At 41.8% G+C, this 24,016-nt stretch overlaps 1 protein-coding gene across 3 annotated transcripts in view; it reads right to left on the bottom strand.

Moving 5' to 3' along the window:
- The window catches only part of RBM47 (RNA binding motif protein 47), a 93,168-nt gene that overhangs the window by 12,450 nt on the left and 56,702 nt on the right, over positions 1-24,016 (bottom strand). The window lies entirely within an intron of this gene.

Genomic DNA, 24,016 nt, shown 5'->3' with positions numbered 1-24,016 from the left:
ATAATGATAGTATTAACCTCATTAAATTTAGACGAATAAATGTGTTACTATACAAAGTACTTTGAACTGTGCCTATAACAGTGTAAATGCTGAAGAAATGAAAGTTAGGGCGGTGCCTGTGGCTCAAAGGAGTAGGGTGCCAACCCCATATACTGGAGGTGGTGGGTTCAAACCCAGCCCCGGCCAAAAACTGCAAAAAAAAAAAAAAGTAAGTTAGTATCTTTCATCCAAATTTTTGAGTAAAACTTTGGACCAGTTCTTTCCATTTTAAAGTTAAATTTTAAGGTCATCCCCCTCAATTCTTTAAAACACATCTGTTCTTATTTTTTGTTTTCTTTGCTCTTCAAGTACTTGGAAGCTAATTTGACAACATCTCTAGTTATCATGAAGTTTTTTTCAGTACAAATTTGAAAATGAGACATTAGTCCTGGAGTTGCATGTCAAAAAAGAAATTTCTTCTTTTTTTTTTTTTTGTAGAGACAGAGTCTCACTTTATGGCCCTCGGTAGAGTGCCGTGGCCTCACACAGCTCACAGCAACCTCCAACTCCTGGGCTTAAGCGATTCTCTTGCCTCAGCCTCTAAAAAAGAAATTTCAATGTCAGATTTGAACATAAAGGTCGTTCCCTCCTTCCAAATGGAAGATAAGGACATATTTTTTAAAACTGTGCAAAACACATATATGTCTAATCTGTAACTTGGGAAGGAAATGTCAGGTATGTGTGTAAAATGAGGCAATCAGGATTACACCTGTTGTACCACATCACGAACATTACCCGATCAAGTCCAAAGGAACAGAACTTCTCACTCTGCAGAGATGGGTGGAGTGGACATTTTATTTTCCTAATTGTACTTTAAAAAAAAAATTTTCAGGGACGGAGGGAGGGGGGTGGGGCCTTGGTGTGTGTCACACTTTATGGGGGCAAGACATGATTGCAAGAGGGACTTTACCTAACAATTGTAATCAGTGTAACCTGGCTTGTACCCTCAATGAATCCCCAACAATAAAAAATAAATAAATAAATAAATAAAAACAATTGACAGTAAAAAGAAAAAAAATTTTTTCAGAATATTAGGGCCACACATCTTTTGTTTATATACTTGTTTTTGTACCGATTGAGTCAAAGTTATATACATGAAGTGTGCCCATCACTCAGATAGTGTGCCCTCAGTGCCCAGCCCAACTGTACTTTGAAGCTACTGTTTTACATAAAAACAGTATAATGGTCAGGCTGTGGAGTCCTTTTACAAACCCCCCACTCCCATAATTTAATCAAAAATTCTGTTAGCTTTTGGTCTGAAACCTGATTTCAGTAACAATAGTCTCTTTAAAAACTTTAAAATAATTATAGTTTATTTTGTACCTCAGTGAGTCAAGAAAAGCATTGTGCTTTTGTCATCTCAAATAAACCATGTTAGTGACCCTGCGTCCCTTTTCTTGTTGGCTACTAGGAAGTTCAAAATTGACTAGCCATTTTATTCCAAATTTAATAGGGGCATTACAACACACTTTCATGTTCATCGAATTTGGGCTATAGTTTCTTTTTTTTTATTTTCTTAGTTTCTTCTATATTCCTAGTGCCATGGATTGAGCTACTTATATTAGTCACCCCCAACTTCTTAGAAGCCATGTGACATAATTTTAGTGCTAGTGGAGGAATACATTCATACATCCGTGCCTATATATACCCAGTGTGCAATAGATGTTAATTAATGTAATATCCAAATTTACTGTATATTGGTACTACCTACAAATACTGCTTAAAAACCAGTCAGAACCACAATGAAATACTACTTCACACTTACTGGCTTGGTTATTATAGCAAAAAGCAGAAAATAAGCATTGGCAAGGATGTGGAGAAGTTGGAACCCTTGTGCAATGCTGGGACCATGTAAAATGGTATAGCAACTGTGCAAAAAAGTGCAATGGTTACATAAAAAAGAAATTAAACATAAATTTACTGCATGATCCACCAATTCTACTTCTAGATATATACCCCAAAGACTCAAATGGATTATTTGTACACCAATGTTCACAGCCGTACCACTCACAATAGCCGAAAGATGGAAACAACCCAAATGCCGGTCAACAGATTATGATAAACAGAATATGGCACCTATATACCATGGCATATGATTCAGCTTTAAATAAAGTTATGATACGTGCCATATTTAGAAGAACTTTGAAGACATGACAGTAAGTGAAATAAGCCAAGCAGTAAAAGACAAATGTTATATGATTCCACTTCAGTGAGGTACTTAAGAGTTCTTAGAAGAACAGTGGTTACCAGAGGAAGTTAGGATTTAGCAGGTGTGGACTTGAGGTTAGGGGTGATAAGACAGTTCTGCAGATGGATGGTGGTGATGGTTGCACAACAATGTAAATATATTTAATGCCACTGAACTACACACTTAGAAATGGTGAAAATTTTGTTGTATATACTTTACCACAGTAAAAAAAAAAAAAAATCCTTAAAGTAAGAAGGTTTAGAGATGCAAAAAGGACAAAAATAAAAGTAAAGTTAGAATTTCGTGGGAGGCCACTAAGTGGCAGGTAAACACATTTAAGAACATCTTTTAGTCTACAAATTCTTATCATTCTGCTTAATATACCACTGTTAAACAAATGATATGATGTGCTGCTTGGTGAATTCTTAAGGCCCAAGGCTTGGATATATTAGAGGATAAATGATTGTCAGATGTGGTGGCTCTTGCCTATAATCCTAGCACTCTGGGAGGATAAGGCGAGAGGATAACTGGAGCTCAGGAGTTCAAGACCAGCCTAAGCAACAAAGCAAGACCCTGTCTCTACAAAAAACATAAAAAAATTAGCTGGGTATGGCGGTATACACCTGTAGACCCAGCTGCTTTGGAAGTTGAGGCAGGAGGATCACTTGAGCCCAGGAGTTTGAGGTTGCTGTGAGCCCTAAGGATGCCACTACATTCTAGCTGGGACAACAGAGTTTTATTTTCTGTTTCCAAAAAATAAAAAATTTTAAAAATATGAATAAATGATTTATTTAAGGCCTTGGAAAAGGAAACCATACAACTAATATATTTTAGAGATTTAATTGAATGCTTATTACAGTTATGCTTGGTTGGGTGGCGCCTGTGGCTCAACGGAGTAGGGCGCCAGCCCCATATGCCGGAGGTGGCGGGTTCAAACCCAGCCCTAGCCAAAAAAAAATTATGCTTGGTTTAGCAAACTACACCTATGGGCCAAGTATGGCCTACCATCTATTTTTAAAAAGTTGGGCACACTAAAAATGTGGTAGTCTTCTCCAAAGCCTGTTAGCATTAAATAAACATGGTGATATATTCAAGACAAATCATTTACTCACAATTGGGCATATAAAACAAACATAGAAAAATATACTTGGTGTGGCACCTGTGGTTCAAAGGAGTAGGGTGCTGGCCCCATATGCGGGAGGTGGCAGGTTCAAACCCAGCCCCAGCCAAAAACTGTAAAAAAAAAAAAGAAAGGGAGAAAAATATACTTGAAAATCAAGCCATTATTATTCTGAACTATGAGCTAGAATTTCAGGGCAAACTTAGGTGTAAAGCAGAAATCATCAAGGACTTGAAGTCCCTTTTTAGTCTTGGTCCAGGGTATCTTTCATTAGGATTTTAACTTTGAACTGGGAAGTCTTAGAGGTCAAGAGATAACACTGCACTACTGGGAAACATTTCTAATGTTTACAAACCTGTCTTTAGAAACAAAAACAGCATGAGTTTACTCTAGAATTATTCAGACTACAAGTTAGCTTAGGCTCACAGCTTTTGGAGGGTGAATGGGGGTTGTGTGTGTGTTTGAGATGACTATACCATTTGGAATTCTTGGGAGAGTTTTATTTGTTGACCAAGTGACAAATAGCAATTTACAAATCTACTTGGAGGGGTGCAGTGTACAGATATAATAAAACATAAATAAAATAGAATATATTTAATATAAAATACATAATTATCACAAGCAAGGACCCTGGAGTCAAAGAAATACAAGTTCAGACCATCACAATGCCACTTACCAGGTGTGTCTCCTGAGGCATATGACCTTACTTCCATTTGCACACCTCTGTGATGATTCTAATGACAGCACTGTATCTGAGAATTGGTTCCAGCATGAAGTGACATATGACAATGTCTGGTGCACACAATGTGTTTAAAAAAGTCAGCAATTATGATTACTATTCCTTTAAAGAAGGTCGCTTAAAGGCCATAAATTCAAGTTTTTGAGATGGTTGTCACAAAAGTTGACAAAAACTTTGTGATGTACAGAAAAATTTTGTAAAGGAAGACACTGTCCCAAATCAGGGAGTTAAAAAAAATTGGAAGGGAAAAAAAAGACTAGCTTGTGTAAAAAGTTTCCAAGATCTGGCCTCACCCTGAGCATTTTATCTGATCGCCCAGGTCCAAGTTACCACAACCCACCAGAGTAAACATTAGCAAGAACACTCCCCCTGGCCGCCAGACTCTGGCACTGGGAGTTTCTGTTAACTCAGAGTTTGAAAGTGGATGAGTTCTGGGCGAAATGGAGACGAAACACTTAGAATTTACCTTGGGACCTAAACAATAGTCTGAAGACTCGGAAACAACGGTCTCTTTTTCTCTGCCTTAGCCTGTCTGTCACCTTATGCTATTTAAAGGCATGGCCCTTGGGACACATAAAAATCTTTCCCCGATGAATCATCTCTTTAGGATAGAGACACGGTGGATGATGACCTACTGGGCCATCCCTTCTGCCCACCTCTGGCTGATCTGAGGAAGAACTTGTTCATAATGGGTCTTAACTGTGTTTATTCTTGTACAGATATTGCTACGGCAAAGCAGTCCTTCAATGAATGTTTGTATTGGATAAATAGATGCAAAGCCAAGAGGCTCAGTTTTCCCAGACACTTGCTATGAATACATCTCTGAGAACGTGGGATTCTGCTGTGGGTTCTCAGGGACCTGGGCTGTATCCCACAGAAGAGGTTGAAGCCACCTGCCTAAAATCGGTGAGGTGGGGGGGGATTTTCTGCAGGTATTTGGCAGCACAGAAATACCTATTAGGAACTATTATTTTGTTCTCTTTAAGCATTACTCATTTTATTCAATAGGTTGATGGGGTGATACTAAAAAAAAAAAAAAATAATGAAACCCACAAATTCAGCACACATACGCCTCCTGGGCTAACGTTTTCCCAAACTGTGAACAAACAGTAGGAGGCGCTTGTGGTTTCACTCCTTATCTTGGGTCCTTGGACATAAGCCTTTGAAGGCTCTGGCAGGGAACAGAAAGGAGGAGGGAGAAGCCAAGGTGGCTTATATCATGTAACAGGAGCTTGAGTTTCTGCAATGTTTTGTATGTATTATCTAGTTGCACAAAATCCCATAATTCGAGCTGCAAAGGGAATTTAGAGATTTATCCCAGGGTTTCTGAACCTCAGTCCTGGGAACAAGTGGGGTATGATGATTCCATGCTGTGGGCCTGTGCTGAGCGCTGCACGGTGTTTCCCAACATCCTTGCTCTTTGCCCACGAGATACAGAAGCACCTCTAACCCTGACAACATTGGGACAGCCGAAATGTCTCAGGCTTGGCGCCTGTGGCTCAAGCGGCTAAGGCGGGTTCGAATCCAGCCCGGCCCACCAAACAATGACGGCTGCAACCAGAAATGTCTCCAGACACTGCAAATGTTGGGGGTAGGGAGTCTACACAAAATTGCTTTCTGTTGAGTCTGTCTTGGAGCTATGAACTAGGATTATATACTTGTATGTGGCAGCGACTCATTAAATAGTAGGAGAAGATTTTAATTTTCTTTTTTTAAAGACAGGGCCATTGCCCTGGCTCGGGTGCAGTGGCATCATTGTAGCTCACAGCAACCTCAAATTCCTGGGCTCAAGCCATCCTCCTGCCTCAGCCTCCCGAGTAGCTGGAGATACAGGTACCCACTACCACACCTGGCTAATTTTTTCTATTTTTTTTTTTTTTTTTTGGCCGGGGCTGGGTTTGAACCCGCCACCTCCGGCATATGGGACCAGTGCCCTACTCCTTGAGCCACAGGCGCCGCCCAGTTTTTTCTATTTTTGGTAGAGACAGGATCTCACTTTTGCTCAAGCTGGTCTCGAACTCGTGAGCTCCAATGATCCTCCCACTTCAGCCTCCCAAAGTGTTAGGATTACAGGCATGAGCCACTACACCTCATCATTTTTTTTTTTCCTTTTTAGAGACATAGTCTTGCTCTGTCACCTAGGCTGGAGTACAGTGATACAATTACAACTCATGACTGTCTCAAACTTCTCAACTCAAGTTATACTCCCACTCCAGCTTCCTGAGTAGCTAGGACTACAGGTGTGTGCCACTTACACTTGGCTAATTTTTACATATATTGTTTAGAGATGGGGTCTCAGTATATTGCCCAGGCTGGTCTCAAACTCCTGGTCTCAAGTGATCCTCCTGCCTCAGCCTTCCAAAGTGTTGGGATTATAGGTGTGAGTCACCACACCTAGCCAAAAAATTGGTATTTTATACCATCTGTCTGCAACATGGGCTGACTTGATCTGACTCTTACTGTCAAGGCTATCAAGAATGAAAAATGAAATGAAAAATGAATGAAAAATGTCAAAGGTTTTAATCTAGTTGTGTGTACCCTCACATTAACCTTAAAGAAAGAAAAAAAAAGAATGAAAAATGTGGGGGAGGCGCCTGTGGCTCAAGGAGTAGGGCGCCGGTCCCACATGCCAGAGGTGGTGGGTTCAAACCCAGCCCTGGCCAAAAAAAAAAAAGAATGAAAAATGTGTAACATTTCCCAAGGGTTTAAGTAAATGTCTCCATGGTACCACACTACTTACTAAATTTAGTTGAAACTCTATGAATGTAATTTTTCAATCCAAACAACTACCACCACATAGCTCTGTCAGACTGATTCTGTTATTTAATTAATTAATTAATTTTTTTTTTTTTTGGAGACAGAGTCTCAAGCTGTCGCCCTGGGTAGAGTGCTGTGGTGTCACAGCTCACAGCAACCTCCAACTCCTGGGCTTAAGCGATTCTCTTGCCTCTGCCTCCCAAGTAGCGGGGACTACAGGTGCCTTCCACGATGCCCAGCTATTTTTTTGTTGCAGTTGTCATTGTTGTTTAGCAGGCCAGAGCTAGGTTCGAACCCGCCAGCCTCAGTGTATGTGGCCGGTGCCATATGCACTTAGCCACAGGGCCACCTGTTTAATTGATTGGCCTGGGGCACACAAACTCCACTTTGAAATCAGTCTAAGGATCTACTAAGTACCAAACCGAGTGTCTCATTTAAATTAAGAACGTGCTGCTTTGTGGACACATGAAAACTGCTGGCAATCGGCTTTTAAGACTTGGACCATTCTCAAATGACGTTACTGGTTTCTTCAATAATGTAACAACCCTCACTTAAAAGTCACACTTAAAGAAAAAAAAATCCGCATTGTCAGCAATCACTGAAAATATACTCCTGTAACACAGTTAAGTCACCGGTGCTACAGCCAGGCTCTGTAGCTCTATCTGCGTATACACTCATTCATTTGCTCATTTAAATACTAAATGAGCGCTTGCTGTGTGTGAGGCTGTGGTGGGTATTTGGGGAAACAGTGGTGACTAGTGCGCAGACCTTGGAGTTCACAGTCCAGCAAGGGTGGATGAAGAAGAGAGAGGAGAGATAGAAGCGGGAACACCACAAGCCAAGGTGAGCATTTACAAAAATGCAAGAATAGCCCAGAGTGGCTGACATGTAGGAAGCTGGTGTGAGGCACAAGAGGAGGCTCAAGAAAAAGAAAGAAGCAGCACAGGGCCTGTAGCTGAGTGGCCAGGGCGCCAGCCACATACACCGGAGCTGGCAGGCTCCACCCCAGCCCAGGGCCTGCCAAACAATGACAACTACAAACAAAAAATAGCCGGGTGTTGTGGTGGGCACCTGTACTCCCAGCTGCTTGGGAGGCTGAGACAAGAGAATGGCTTCAGCCCAAGAGTTTGAGGTTGCTGTGAGCTGTGACGCCACAGCACTCTACCCAAGGGACACAGTGAGACTGTCTCAAAAAAAAAAAAAATGAAGAAGTCAGATCCAGAAGGGTTCAAATCTTTCATTTTCTACAGGAGACAGTGGAGAACTCTGAAGCTTCAGCTGTGTGTGAAAATCACAGGCTGAGTCCTCAGTGAAAGAACGAAGAGTTCTTGCACTAGTGGTTTATTCAGAGGGATATAAACAGTTTCACTAACATGTTCATGAACTATTCTATTCTGTTAAGCAAACAGGGTCTTAATAACTGTTAAGCAAACAGGTGGTCTTATAAGGGGACGGGAGGCCCGAAACTCAAGAATTAAAGGCACAAGATAAACCTGAAGTTCTGTATCTGGTCAGCCTTAGTCTAGTGCGTGCCATGTCAAATCGCCTGTTCATTGTAGACGCCCCCCTTTCATAACACATATCACTGCTGCCTTTATTTTTCCTGAGTCAGTCTTCTACAAGTAGAATGTAAAGTCTAAGAAAGCAAAGTCCATGTATCTTCTTGGTCACCACAGTGTCTTCAAAGCTTGACACTTAAAAGACAAATATTTATTAAATAAATAAATGGACTGTGATTTCCTTCTTTTGTACAAAGCACTGTGTAAGAAGCAATGGCCATGGGGTAGGTATGGGAGCACACAAAGCCACATAAGATCTTTAGCCCAGGCCAGGCCCCCTAGCACTCTGGAAGGCTGAGTCGGTGGATTGCTTGAGCTCAGGAGTTCAAGACAAGCCCGAGCAAGAGTGAGACCCCATCCCTACTGAACATAGAAAAATTTATTTTAGGCAAAAAAAAATAAATAAATAAAAATCCCGTTTTTAAAAAAGGGGGTTTAAATATTGTTGAAATTCATTTAGAGGGAAATATTTTAAGCCAAAAAAAAAAATCCCTTTTTAAAAAAGGGGTTTTCGATTCACAAATGGATTAATAAATTATGGTACATGTACATCCTGGAATATTATGCAGCCTTAAAGAAGATGGAAACTTTACCTCTTTCATGCTTACATGGATGGAGCTGGAACATAGTCTTCTTAGTAAAGTATCTCAAGAATGGAAGAAAAAGTATCCAATGTACTCAGCCCTACTATGAAACTAATTTATGGCTTTCACATGAAAGCTATAACCCAGTTACAACCTAAGAATAGGGGGAAGGGGGAAAGGGAGGGGAAGGAGGGGGGAGGTGGGCAGAGGGAGGGGGATTGGTGGGATTACACCTGCGGTGCGTCTTACAAGGGTACATGTGAAACTTAGTAAATGTGGAATGTAAATGTCTTAGCACAATAACTAAGAAAATGCCAGGAAGGCTATGTTAACCAGTATGATGAAAATGTGTCAAATGGTCTATGAAACTAGTGTATGGTGCCCCATGATCACATTAATGTACACAGCTATGATTTAATAAAATAAAAATAAAATAAAACAAAAAAGGAGTTTAAATATTGTTGAAAATAGAAGTTAGCCAGGTATAGTGGTGGGTGCCTGTAGTCCCAGCTACTTGGGAAGCTGAGGCATGAGGATCACTTGAGCCCAAAGAGTTAAGAGGTCGCTGTGCGCTATGATGCCACAGCACTCTACCAAGGGTGACAGAGTGAGACTCTGTCTCAAAAATAATAATAAAATAAAATAGATATTGTTCAGTCCTAAGAGGTCACACATATTCTTTCAACAAACCATTATTAAATGCGCAAGCTAAGACACTAGCTTGGCCAGGTGTGTAGGCAACAACAGACCTACGTCAAAACAGACCTCAAGGAATGCTCCAGCTATAACATGTAGGCTGAAAATCTGCCCATTTCTGGTTTAATGGAAATTTTGCAAGGGTAGAAGCTCTCTTTATCCCCTTACACTTAGAACTGTGTCATCATATACCACATTATTACACATGTGACACACAACGATGTTACAGAATGAATTAAAATGATGAAAATCAAACTCTGGTTATTCTGAGCGTTTTTCTGAGTAAGACATTCTGCTGACTGCTGTCATTTAGCACCGTGAGAGACTGCAGAGGAGGATCCTGTTCCACTGTATGGCTGGTATTCCAATAATGCAAAAGTGGCTGTAGAGTGTATTTCATTCACATACTAAGACCAGAACAGGGCAAAAGGAGAGTAGATGGCTTAAAAGCAATCCTGCCTAGAGGGAAGCAGATGGATTACAAATAATCTCTCAACTTTCCTTAATGTATGATTTAAAAACTCGGGAGTCAAGGATGGCTTCCATTTTTCTTGAACACTTATGTGTAAAAGACACCTTGATTTTTATAACATTTCTGTAAGTAACAGTCAAAAATGTGGGCCCTAGAGCAGGGGGTCAGAAAGCTACAGCCAGGGGGGCCGAGTCTGATCCTCAAGTTTTATTGGGACGAGGCCATGCTGTATTTTTACATGTCCACGGCAGCTTTTACACGACATCAGCAGAGTTGAGTTGTTGCAGCAGAGACCGTTAGGCTAGCAAAGTCCAGGGTATTTGCTGTCGTGAACCTTCACTACAAAGGTTTGCTGACCTTTGCTGTAGAGTCAGATTTTCCTGGCTCTTCAACCATGTAGCTGTAAAGTCTGAGTTTCTTGTTTTTCTTACTTGTAAAATGAGAATAATGGCCATAAGAATCAGTATCTCAAAGCGGCACTATGAGGAATAAATGAGATACTGTATGTCAAGTGCTTAGAACAAGACTAAGTTCATATTAATAATAAGGGTTTCATAAATGATAGCTATTACTGACCCATTCTAAAGATGCAGAAAGAGTCAAATAACTTGATCAAGGTCAATGAATCGAAATGTAGGTCAATCTGACAACAAACCCAAACTCAATTATACCTTGTTACTCTTTCTTGCTAACAGGTTTAGTGACAGCCAGTGTTACCAGAACGTGTCACTATATAAGTGAGACATGGGGGGCGGCGCCTGTGGCTCAAGGGGTAGGGTGCCGGTCCCATATGCCGGAGGTGGCGGGTTCAAACCCAGCCCCGGCCAAAACAAAACAAAACAAAAAACACTATAAGTGAGACATGGATACTGGCAGATACAGCTGAAGGAAATTCAAGTACAGACCCATGGTAAAGTGGGTGAGAACTATTCCTTCTTTTTTTTTAGAGATCATCTCACTCAATCGCCCTTGGTAGAGTACTGTGACATCACAGCTCACAGCAACCTCCAACTCCTAGGCTTAGGTGCTTCTCTTGCCTCAGCCCGAGTAGCTGGGACTATAGGCACCCGCCACAAAACCTGGCTATTTTTTGTTGCAGTTGTCATTGCTGGTTAGCTGGCCTGGGCCGGATTCGAACCTGCCAACTTCAGTATATGGGGCCAGCACCCTACCCACTGAGCCACAGGCGCCGCCCATATTCCTTTCTACCATACTCCCACTTGCTCTTCTCAGCTTCCAGAGAGTTCTGAAAAATATCCATGGACTATTTTTGGCTCTTTGGAAGGTAGTTAACATAGTCAAATTATTTTTTTTTTGAGACAGAGTTTTACTCCGCCATCCTGGGTAGAGTGTCGTAGCATCACAGCTCACAGCCACCTCAAACTCTTGGGCTTGAGCAATCATCTTGCCTCAGCCTCCTGAGTAGCTGGGACTATTTAGGGGATCACCACAATGCCTGGCTATTTTTAGAGATGGGGTCTTCTTGCTCAGGCTGGTCTCAAACTCCTGAGCTCAAGCAATCCCCCTGCCTTGGCCTCCCAGAGTGCTAGGATTGCAGGTGCGAGTCCAGTCTTCAAATTATATTTAATTTAATTTATTATTCAAATTATATTTTTTAAATTTATTATTGAATTAAATTCTTAAACTAATATTGAAAGACAAGAATTTGCGTAATCCAAACATCTAAGTGAGAATACAAGATCAGGAAACACAGTGGCTGGCTACACACAGGGTCTGAGACCAGACTACCTGGCTTCCTACCCTGGCTCCACCACTTGAGAAACAAATGCCACCACGTAAGTTGCTTTAATCTCCCTGTGCCTCAGTTTCACCATCTATAAAATGCTGATAACACCAGTAACAATGTTGGGAGAATCACATAAGGCAACGCAAGCACCTGACCACAATAAGGAGCTCACAACCCTTTATCATTCTTATTTTTGTTTTTCAAAAAGAGTAGATTTTTTCAAGGATCTTCTCTTTATAGAGAATCACACAATCACAGTTTAGAATCATAACTTATCTGCCAGAAAATGTCATTTTTTTTTTTTTTTTTAGAGACAGAGTCTCACTTCATGGCCCACGGTAGAGTGCCGTGGGCTCACACAGCTCACAGCAACCTCCAACTCCTGGGCCGAAGCGATTCTCTTGCCTCAGCCTCCCAAGTAGCTGGGACTACAGGCGCCCGCCACAACGCCCAGCTATATTTTGGTTTGCAGTTCAGCTGGGGCCGGGCTTGAACCCGCCACCCTCGGTATATGGGGCCGGTGCCTTACCAACTGAGCCACAGGTGCCACCCCAGAGAATGTCATTTTAAAAAAGTAAAACATAAGGCCGGGCACAGTGGCTCACGCCTGTTAATCCTAGCACTCTGGGAGGCCGAGGCAGGGTGGATTTTCCTGAGCTCACAGATTCTAGACCAGCCTGAGCCAGGGTGAGACCTTGTCTCTAAAAATTAGGTGGGCGTTGTAGTGGGCGCCTATAGTCCCAGCTACTTGGGAGGCGGAGGCAAGAGGATTGCTTAAGCCCAAGAGTTCAAGGTTGCTGTGAGCTATGACACTACAGTACTCTACCTAGGATGATAAAATGAAACTCTGTCTCAAAAAAAAAAAGGTAAAATGTAATGAATCTGAGGGAATTTACTCCCAAATGTTCATGGTCCAACTGAAAGGGAATTTACATAAATATTACCTTCCATATTTATATGGGAAACATATGGTTGCAATGATGTACTTTTAAAACTAATGATTATGCAAAAAGCTAACACTAGGATCTCTTTTGTACTTTTCCAGTTCCTTGAGTATTATGTTCTTTGGATCACTTCTCACTATTCCCACACGAGAGCTTTGTGCCTACCCAGTGAATAGTAGTAGGTCCTAACAACAACATCAAATAAACCATGAGTTATTCTCTTCTATAAATAATTAAGTTGAATGGCGGTAGTTTTCAACTACCAATGATGGGTGCAAGTTTAAGAAAGAAACTTAGGCATGATATTCTCAGAAAAGTTTCATGTGCCAACAGTTGAATATATGAACTGGTAGTTTGATGGATGACTTTTTTATTATGAAAAATAATCATTAGGGGTGGCGCCTGTGGCTCAGTGTGGAGGGCACCGGCCCCATATACCGAGGGTGGCGGGTTCAAGCCGAGCCCCAGCCAAACTGCAACAACAACAAAAAAATAGCCGGGCATTGTGGTGGGCGCCTGTAGTCCCAGCTACTTGGGAGGCTGAGGCAGGAGAATCCCGTAAGCCCAGGAGTTGGAGGTTGCTGTGAGCTGGGTGAGGCCCCGGCACTCTACCGAGGGCAATAAAGTGAAACTCTGTCTCTACAAAAAAAAAAAAAAAAAATCTTTAGGGGCGGCACCTGTGGCTCGTGGGTAGGGCGCTGGCCTCATATACCGAGGGTGGTGGGTTCAAACCCGGCCCCGGCCAAACTGCATCAAAACATAGCCAGGCCAACGTTGTGGTGGGAGCCTGTAGTCCTAGCTGCTCAGGAGGCTGAGGCAAGAGAATGACCTAAGCCCAGGAGTTGGAGGTTGCTGTGAGCTGTGTGATGCCACAGCACTCTACCGAGGGCCATAAAGTGAGACTCTGTCTCTACCAAAAAAAAATCTTTAATTGCAAAGGGATTCATAATAGAGTTCCTTTGTGGGGAAATTTTCTGTGTCATTTAGAATATGATTGAAGTTTTTGAAAAATTGCTATCTGTGTGTGTACATAAATACAGTAGAACCTCCATAGTTGACCACCAGCCTACATTGACCACTTCAAGTTGACCTATTTTCATAGACTGGCCCTGCACCACACAGACCTGTCAGTACAGCAGGCCTAGTGCCTTATGTTGACCACCTCCATATGTTGACCAGTTTGTTAACGCCCTTGGGTGGTCAACTTACAGAGTCCTACTGTGTTTATCTGTCCTGTTTGTACTATTGCTATGTAACTGTACATATATATTCACAATGCCGTGTAAAAGTCTTAGTCTCATTTTCTTTCTTTCTTTTTTTTTTTTGTAGAGACAGAGTCTCACTTTATGGCCCTCGGTACAGTGCCGTGGCCTCACACAGCTCACAGCAACCTCCAACTCCTGGGCTTAAGCAATTCTCTTGCCTCAGCCTCCTGAGTAGCTTAGTCTCATTTTCTTGATGGAGAAACTAGGAAGGATCATGTGCTTAGCTCAAAATCACAATTAGATAATGGTAAATCTGGGATTATAATCTAATAAAGATGCCTTACTGTTGGTGATACTCTACAATTTAACTTCTATTTAGCACAAGAGTCATTTTATATTCAAAACAAAACCAACACAAATAGTCCAAATATAGTAAAGTTCAGATACACACAGCTTTTTAAGAATTCCAAAATTTGCATGTAAAAGGTATTTTTCATTTGTTAAATTTTCTTTTTAAAATTTTTTGAGAGATGAGGTCTTCCTGTGTTGTCCATGTGGGCCTCAAACTCCTGCCTCCAGTTATCCTCCCACCTCAGCCTCCCAAGTAGCTGAGTCTTATTGGCGTGAGCCACTGCACTCAGCTCATGTTCAATTTATTGAATTAAGGCCAAAACAGATTTAGAAAGTGATTTTTTCCAAATATAAGCTAGGTAGTCATGATGATGGTTTGTAAATGCTCTTTTCCCCCTAATTTCAAACTACTGCAGGTAGTTTGTAGTAATAGTAGTTATGTAGTAATAGTATGGTCTGTTGTTATTGCAGTTTTTTTTTTTTTTTGGCCGGGGCTGGGTTTGAACCCACCACCCACGGTATGTGGGGGTATACTCCTTGAGCCATAGGCGCCGCCCTGGGTCTGTTATTATTATGTCCTATCACACACAAGGGCATATGCTAAAGGATGTGTTCTATCATTATTAATACCTTCTGGTGGTATGTCAAATAGTATATGAGAATATCATAGGTCTCTTTGTAAGAAAAATGACAAATTGCTTGTACTGGAATAAAGGGTCTGAAATAGGGTGACACAGTCAAACGTTAGTTTCAGTTTCAAATGTGACCTGATTTTATTTGATTAACCTTGGTCATTTTTGTTGAAACTATAAAACAAAATCTGCTAGCAAAGAAAAAACCCAGATCTTGTTTAATATTATGGCCTTGTATTTCAATGACCAAATATCTCAACATTGAATAAACCACGAGTTACTCTCTTCTATAAATAATTAAGTTGAATGGGGGTAGTTTTGAAGTTAAAAATATTCAGGCTCGGCGCCTGTAGCTCAGTGGTTAGGGCGCTGGCCACATCCACGGGGCTGGCGGGTTTGAACCCAGCCGGGGTCTATTATAAACAACAATGACGATTACAACAACAACAAAATAGCTGGGTGTTGTGCAGGCGCCTATAGTCTCAGCTACTTGGGAGGCTGAAGCAACAGAAGTGCTTGAGCCCAAGAGTTTGAGGTTGCTGTGAGCTGTGATGCCACCACACTCTACTGAGGGCAACATAGTGAGACTCTGTCTCAAAAAAGAAAAAGTATTCTTAAACTATAACAGTATTTTATGGCAATATAACTATAGTGGGTTGTTTGTGAGAAAAAATTTTAAAAGGAAGTGAACTTTCTAAGGGGAGATGAGACAGTATACATTAACATACAATTTTAAGCCAGAAAATACACTTCCTTTTCATTCATTACACCTTTAAATGTTGTTGTTTTATCTAGCTCTTTAGCTTTACAGTTTCTCTGATGATATTCAAACTTTTCTATTTTTTGTATGTACTGAGAAACAAAAATGATACCTAATGAACAGGTCCTCCTAGCAAAAGTACAGCTCAGGTTAAACCTTAATAACCCTTAGCTTAATTCTTTTTTTTAAAATAGATTTTATTTTATTTATTTATTTATTTTTGTGTGTGTGTGATTTTTGGCCGGGGCTGGGTTTGAACCCACCACCTCCGGCAAATGGGACCAGTGCCCTTCCCCTTTGAGCCACAGGCGCCGCCCCACCTTAGCTTAATTCTTTACTACAAAAACCTGGTGAAGAAAAAAGAACCACGAATCCACTGGTATCAGAAGGAACTTGGGTCACCCTGTGGTGGGTATTTGTGAATACCATGGGCTGTTTGATAAGGGTCACTTATTTTTAAGTCTTTTCAAAGGACTCTATTAGAAATGGGACCATCTGTGAGAGTGTTTTTAACAAAAGAAAAAGTAAAGTGCATTTTTCTTTTCTTTCTTTTTTTTTGAGGCAGCGTCTTACTTTGTCCCCCTCAGTAGAGTGCTGTGGCATCCTAGCTCACAGCAACCTTAAACTCCTGGGCTCAAGCAATCCTCTTGCCTCAGTCTCCCAAGTAACTGGGACTACAGGTGCCTGCCTTAATGCCTGGCTAGTTTTTCTGCTTTTAATACAAACAGGGCAGGGAGGGGAGAGGAGGGAGGGTCTCACTCTTGCTCAGGCTGGTCTTGAACTACTGAGCTCAAGCAATCTACCCGCCTCAGCCTCCCAGAGTGCTGAGAATACAGGCATGAGCTCCTGCACCTGGCCATCATTTTCTATTATGACTTGATTCTACACTATTTGAAATATCTTTTTTTTATTTGAAATATCTTTAAAAAATTAAGACAGTATGGCCTATACCCTTATTTCATTGGCCATAATTGAAGCTTTAAAAAGGCAGGAATAACATTTTATCCAGGGATCCTTATTTTATTTGGTGGTCACTGCCTAGCGCTGCATGAAAGGATGTTTTAAAAAAAATGAATGAATGTAAGAATCAATGAATGAGTACAATGGTCTTTCATAAGAAGTATGGTACGACAAAGCTACAAAAAGAATTTTATTATCTGACATAACTACCACTAAGTTGCTCTGGACATTTTTTTTTCACCGATCCAAGTTTTATGGTTTACTTGCATCTAGAATTGTGTACAATAGTCACACCACGCATTGATCGCTGGCATGTTTGCTGACGAGCTCATCAGAGAATGGACAGACCAGCTTGGGTATGGAGACCAGCATCTCTAATTCGCAGCACAGCATCAGGAATGTCAACTGAAAAAGTTATACCAACCCCCGCTGGACTATCCTGAAAGCCAGTGTTACAAATAGCTTTTTTTTTTGGGGGGGGGCATGGTGTTTTATTAGTCAAGAGATACGTGAGTTATATATGCTTCACATGGCCCCATGCTCAAAACTAGCCTACGTTAAGTACAATTCACATGGCAATTAATGTGTAATACCCCTAGAGCAGTGGTTCTCAACCTTCCTTTTTTTTTTTAAGAGACAGAGTCTCACTTTGTCGCCCTCGGTAGAGTGCTGTGGTGTCATAGCTCACAGCAACCTCCAGCTCTTCGGCTTAGCTGATTCTCTTGCCTCAGCCTCCCAAGTAACTGGGACTACAGGTGCCCGCCACAATGCCTGGCTATTTTTTTGTTGCAGTTTGGCTGGAACCGGGTTTGAACCGGCCACCCTCGGTATATGGGGGTGGCACCCTACTCACTGAGCCATAGGCACTACCCTTCCTTTTTTTTTTTTTATTAAGTCATATACACATAGATCATGAATACATTTTGCATATGTGGGGTACGATGTGTTGATTTTTTTACACAATCTGACATAGTTACATCAAACTAATCAAACAAAATAAACAAAATAGCTTTCGCCTCATTTACTTGATTATTGTGTTAAGACATTTATGTTCTGCACTTGACAGATTTGACTTGTACCCTTGCAATATGCTCCATAGGTAAAATCTGTAAAATCCACCCCCCCCCCGCCCTCCCTACTCCATTTCTCTCCTTCATCCTGGGCTATCCTGTGAGTAAGTCGGGTTTCATAGAAGTACTGAATACATTGGATACTTTTCCTTCCATTCGTGAGACACTTTTCTCAGGAGGTTCTCAACCTTCCTAATGCCGCGACCCTTTAATACAGTTCTTGTGGATTGCGACCCACAGGTTGAGAACCGCTGCTCTACAGCCTTCTTGGTAAAGCAGGTACTGGTTAGGCAGCTGTAATTTCCACGAGCTTTTTGTCCTTTTGCTTTAGCTGATAACCTTAGCTTCTATTATATGGTCTCAGGAATTTGGTAGAGATGTTTTGCCACGAGGAAATACGTAGATAAATGGGGCCTGAATATGAAGGCAGAATGCAGTTGCTCTTTTATCTGAAGCTAGGTTTGAGAGGCTGAGAATTACAATGCTTGAGCTGGACTACTTGAGATTAAGTGCCATTCACCAGCTGTGTGACTTTCAGAGGGTGACTGAATCTCCTAAGCCTCAGTGCATGCTCTTAAAATGGGAATAGTAAAAATAGCCATGATATAGTGTGGCTATTAATAAGGCACAGGACACCACTATGTTATTATAAACATTTAGAGTATCTCAAACAGGGGCACTTAGTAAATACTCGTACCAGCTGTGATAAGTGATCATTAACTTTGTTTGTTTATTTATTTATTTATTTATTGAGTCTCACTATGTTGCTCTCAGTAGAGTACTATGGCATCACAGCTTACAGCAACCTCAAATTCTTGGGCTTAAGGGATTCTCTTGCCTCAGCCTCCCTTGTAGCTGGACTACAGGCGTCCACCATAATGCCTGTGTTTTTTTGTTGTAGTTCTCATTGTTGTTTTTAGCAGGCCTGGGCCAGGTTCGAACCCACCAGCCCCCGTGTATGTGGCTGGTGCCCTAACCCCTGAGCTAGGGGCGCCGAGCCTGATCATTAACTTTAATCTACTAATTTAAAGATGGATTCTCTGTGTGCTTAGTTTTATTTTGTTTTATTTTTTGTGACAGAGCCTCACTTTGTCACCCTGGATGGAGTGCCGTGACATCACAGCTCACAGCAACCTCAAACTCTTGGGCACAAGTGATTCTCTTGCCTTAGCCTCCCCCAAGTAGCTGGAACTACAGGCACCGGCCACAACAGCTATTTTTAGGCATGCGGTCTAGATCTTGGTCAGGCTGGTCTCAAACTCCTGAGCTCAAGTAATCCACCAGCCTTGGCCTCCCACAGTGCTAGGATTATAGGCATGAGTCACTGTGCCCGGCTCCATATATGCTTAATTTTAAATGAGGGATGAAGATTCTCTGATTTAAGTATAGAAAACAGACCACTGAATACAAGTGCATTTTGCCAAAGACTGAGGAAGGCACTGCGATGGGGACAGGGTCCCTTTCTCCCTGGGGTGTCTATGCCTCAGGGCAGTCCCCTACTACGCAGCAGAGGGTACTGATGAGTTGGGAACAGGTCACAAGTTAGCCTGATCCTCACCTATAATACAGCTATGAAAAGGTGGAACTATGGAATCGAAGGTTCTCAGTCCACTGCTGCCACTCACATACTCTCCCCTCCGTGTTCCGTGAGTGGCCACACTGGGGGGAACATCCTGTGTAGCAGATGGAGAAAAAGCTGGAGAAGCAGCACAGGGAGGCTGGATTTAGCCCTGCCAGCTTTCCTCTTTATCCCCCTTCCCTTCCCTTCTCCTTCCTTCCCTTTCCTCTCCTCTCTTGCTTCCTTCCTTTCTTTTCCTTCTCATTGCAAACCAAAAGTAAAACCTTTTCGTTTTCTTGTTAATAGGACTTTTGTCTCTCATAGCAAATTCTCATTTAATACACTAGGTTTTCTAATGCAAAGACCTTGGTTAATAATTACCCCAGAGTAACACGTGGGAACGGAGCAAGGATGCAGTCTGATGAGCTGTTTGCATTAATCCTTGTTTATATTTTTAAAAAGAAAGAAAAGAAACCCCAAACACTTTTTAAGGAGTATAAACAAAATGTAGCAATATAGGGTTTAAAGTGAGGAAAGGGAAGAGAGCTTGTCAATTAAAAACTAGTGAAATGCTGGGCGGCACCTGTGGCTCAAGGAGTAGGGCGCTGGTCCCATATGCTGGAAGTGGTGGGTTCAAACCCAGACCCGGCCAAAAATCACACACACACACACACAAAACAAACAAACAAACAACAAAAAAAAAACTATTGAAATGCTAAGTGTATGTATGACTAATTTTTAAGGTGGAATTTGCAGAGATTTGAAAAAATGAAGTTGCTCTATTGACTTCTAAGGAAAGATACTTATAAAAAGGAGAAGAAGGGGCGGGGAAGAGAACCAGTTTTCCCAGTCTCTATAATTAACCTAGGCAGTTAAAAGTTAGTTGGAAATCATTAAACGTTACATGGGAAACAGAACTATATTAATTCAAGAAATGTATGAAATATGCACTCAGATTAAGAATGGAAAACAGAAAATACATATCCAGAGTTTTACCAAAACTACAGTATTTAAAATGAAGCGCTCAAATGTTAGGAAACATATGATTTTCTAGGTATATCGAACTCCTGTGATTACTGGATTTCTTTGTTGTTCATGTCTTATGTACTCTGAACTTCCATTGTGTGCACTTGGAGTTAATATTTCAATTGAGAAACTAACATACCGGCCCGGCGCTTGTAGCTCAAGTGGCTAAGGCGCCAGCCACATACACCGGAGCAGGCGGTTTCGAATCCAGCCAGGGCCCGCCAAACAACAATGGCAGCTGCAACTAAAAAATAGCTGGGTGTTGTGGAAGGCGCCTGTAATCCCAACCACTTGGGAGGCTGAGGCAAGAGAATTGCTTAAGCCTAAAAGTTGGAGGTTTTGCGGTGAGCTGTGATGCTACAGCACTCTACCCAGGACAACAGTTTGAGACTCTGTCTCAAAAAAAGAAAAAAGAAAAACTAACATACCAGTAAAAACAGCCCTGCTTTGAGCTAATCATTTATTCCCAGTCTCATGGGGAAATATTGGATATTCTTTGAATTAATAAAGTGTGAAATGACTTTCAGGCTTCAAGGGAAATATACTATACCAGTCTTGCAAATTATGTATAGGAAGGATGGCCTATCTTATCCCAGAATGCTGGGTGGCATTCTGCTGCACAGGTCCCCAAGTCAGATTTTAATAGATTTAACATCCATCAACTTATTTGGAATTTGGGCACTTGGTCACCAATAATGTTGGGAGTCTAATTGAGAATCTGCTTGCGTGGAGCCCTGAGACTGTCGGTTGCATTCAAGTGGTGCTACTGTTGTTATCTCTCCGACACCGGGAGAGTGGCCAGCCCCGCGCAGACATCTGGTATGAGTGAAGACATCTTCCACAGCCCGGGGGTTTCTTCTGACTTGCCAAGATCCTACAAAGGGAACTCTTAAGGTTCTGTCCACAATCAAACAGAAGTAGGACAACTGTTTGGGAAACACAGTTAGCACATAACTGTGTCTAATCTAGTTTTGTTTCTTAAAGTAGCAAGAAGAGGTTTATTTTTGTATCATACAAACCATGTTTTTATCTACTGTAGCCCACACGGTTCACAACCACATCTAGTGTGTCCTGTCCCCTTTCCCTCTGCTGCCAAACGTATGTACCTATACAACCCACACGTGCTCGTGCCCATATGCTCACACACGCTTTTCTACTAGTCTGAAACGCTATCTGGCTCCGTTATTCTTGGGGATTTCTTCAAGCATGTTTACATCAAAAAGCTTGCTGATCCCAGGCACAGCCTCCCTGTTATATTCTAGCTACAGGGGCCATCGGTTCCCCCAAATGCTTTCTTTCACCTGTCTGTTGGGAAACCACCTAAGCCAACTCCAGGAAGTAAAATAATTCAGAACAAATTTGGGGTGCGAAGATTTGTGTTTTTACTTAACCAGCTGACACAGGCCTTCACTGAGACTTGGTGGGAATGAAAAGTACACCCTTAAAAGAAATCTGGCTTGGCTCAGTGCGGGTGGCTCAAGTGGCTAAGGCACCAGCCACGTACACCTGAGCTGGTAGGTTCGAATTCAGCCTGGGCCTGCCAACAACAGTGATGGCTGCAACCAAAAAAATAGCCAGTCGGGGCGGTGCCTGTGGCTCAGTCGGTAAGGCGCCGGCCTCATATACCGAGGGTGGCGGGTTCAAACCCGGCCCCGGCTGAACTGCAACCAAAAAATAGCCGGGTGTTGTGGCGGGCGCCTGTAGTCCCAGCTACTCGGGAGGCTGAGGCAAGAGAATCGCGTAAGCCCAGGAGTTGGAGGTTGCTGTGAGCTGTATGATGCCACGGCACTCTACTGAGGGCGATAAGGTGAGACTCTGTCTCTACAAAAAAAAAAAAAAAATATAGCCAGTCATTGTGGCGGATGCCTATGGCCCCAATTATTTGGGAGGCAGAGGCAGGAGACTCGCCTGAGCCCAGAAGTTGGAGGTTGCTGTGAGCTGTGATGACACAGGACTCTACCTGGGGCGACAGATTGAGGCTGTCTCAAAAAGAAAACAAAAAAAAGAATCCTGGCTTTACCTTACACTATGTACAAAAATTAGCTCAAACAAACGAAACACTTAAATGTTAAGAGCTCAAATGATAATAATCCTAGAAGAAAATCTAAAGGGAATGTTTCATGATATTGAATTTGGTAATGAATTACTGGATGACACCAAAAGCACAGGCAAAAAAGAAAACAAATAAACTTCATCAGAATTAAAAACTTTTGTTCATCAAAGGACACTGTCAAGAGAGTGAAAAGGCTACCCATGGTGTAGGAGAAAATATTTGCAAACTGTATGCTTGATAAGGGATTAGTATCCAGAATATATAAAGAACTTCTATGATGACAACCAAAAAAAGCAAACAACCTAATTGAAAATGAGCAAAGGATTTTTGAATAGATATTTCTCCAAAGAAGATAGATGCCTGGGCGGCGCCTGTGGCTCAGTGAGTAGGGCGCCGGCCCCATATGCCGAGGGTGGCGGGTTCAAACCCAGCCCCGGCCAAACTGCAACAAAAAAAAAAATAGCCGGGCGTTGTGGTGGGCGCCTGTAGTCCCAGCTACTCGGGAGGCTGAGGCAAGAGAATTGCGTAAGCCCAAGAGTTAGAGGTTGCTGTGAGCCGTGTGACGCCACGGCACTCTACCAAGGGCGGTACAGTGAGACTCTGTCTCTACAAAAAAAAAAAAAAAAAAAAGATAGATGCCTAATAAGAGCATGAAAAGATGTTCAGCATCATTAAGGAAATGCAAATCAAAGCCACATTGATATACTACTTCACATGCATTATAATAGCCATTATCAAAAAAACAAAACAAGTGTTAATTAGAATGTAGAGAGATTGAACCCTTGTTCACTGCTGGTCAAATGTAAAATGGCACAGCTGCTATGGAAAACAGTAATGGTGGTACTTCAAAACAACAGCAAAAACACAGACATACCACATGAGCCAGCAATTCTACCACTGGGTATATATCCAAAATAACTGAAAGCAAAACTCAAACAAATATTTGTACACTATCACTCTTAGCAATATTAGTCATAATACCCCCCCAAGTGCAAACAAACCCAACGTCGATTGATGGAGGAGTCTAACATGACAGTTATTTTTATCTCATATGACAGGTAAGCAAATAGAAACTTAGAGAAGGTATGAGGATTGCTCAAAAACACAAAATACTATCACACTGAATCCAGTCTAGTTTGTACAAAGAAACCCTTCCTTATGTCCTACACATTGAAAGGCAGTCTGATTGCAATACTGTGGACCTCAGGTGGCATCTGTGGCTCAAAGGGGTAGGGCGCCTGCCCCATATGCCGGAGGTGGTGGGTTCAAACCCAGTCCCGGCCAAAAACTGGAAAAAAAAAAAAAAAAAAGAAAGAAATACTGTGGCTCTCTTTTTGTGGGGGCTACTAGGCAGATGTATAAGCAATACATGATTATTTTTTGGGTCTTAACTCCTAAGAAGATGCTCACAGATACATACAGAAGCAGCTGTTTTCCTTAGTCTATAAAGATGTAAAGTGTCCAAAAAGGTAAAGATTATCATGGCTTCCAAATGACTTAACATGTTGTTTCTACAACTAACAATCCCCTAAACGCATCCCAGGTGCACAATGTCC

This window comes from Nycticebus coucang, chromosome 23, assembly GCF_027406575.1.
Source record: "Nycticebus coucang isolate mNycCou1 chromosome 23, mNycCou1.pri, whole genome shotgun sequence".
Classification (NCBI taxonomy): domain Eukaryota; kingdom Metazoa; phylum Chordata; class Mammalia; order Primates; family Lorisidae; genus Nycticebus; species Nycticebus coucang.
Note: the sequence above shows the minus strand (reverse complement) of the source record. Positions and strands in the feature narration are given on the sequence as shown.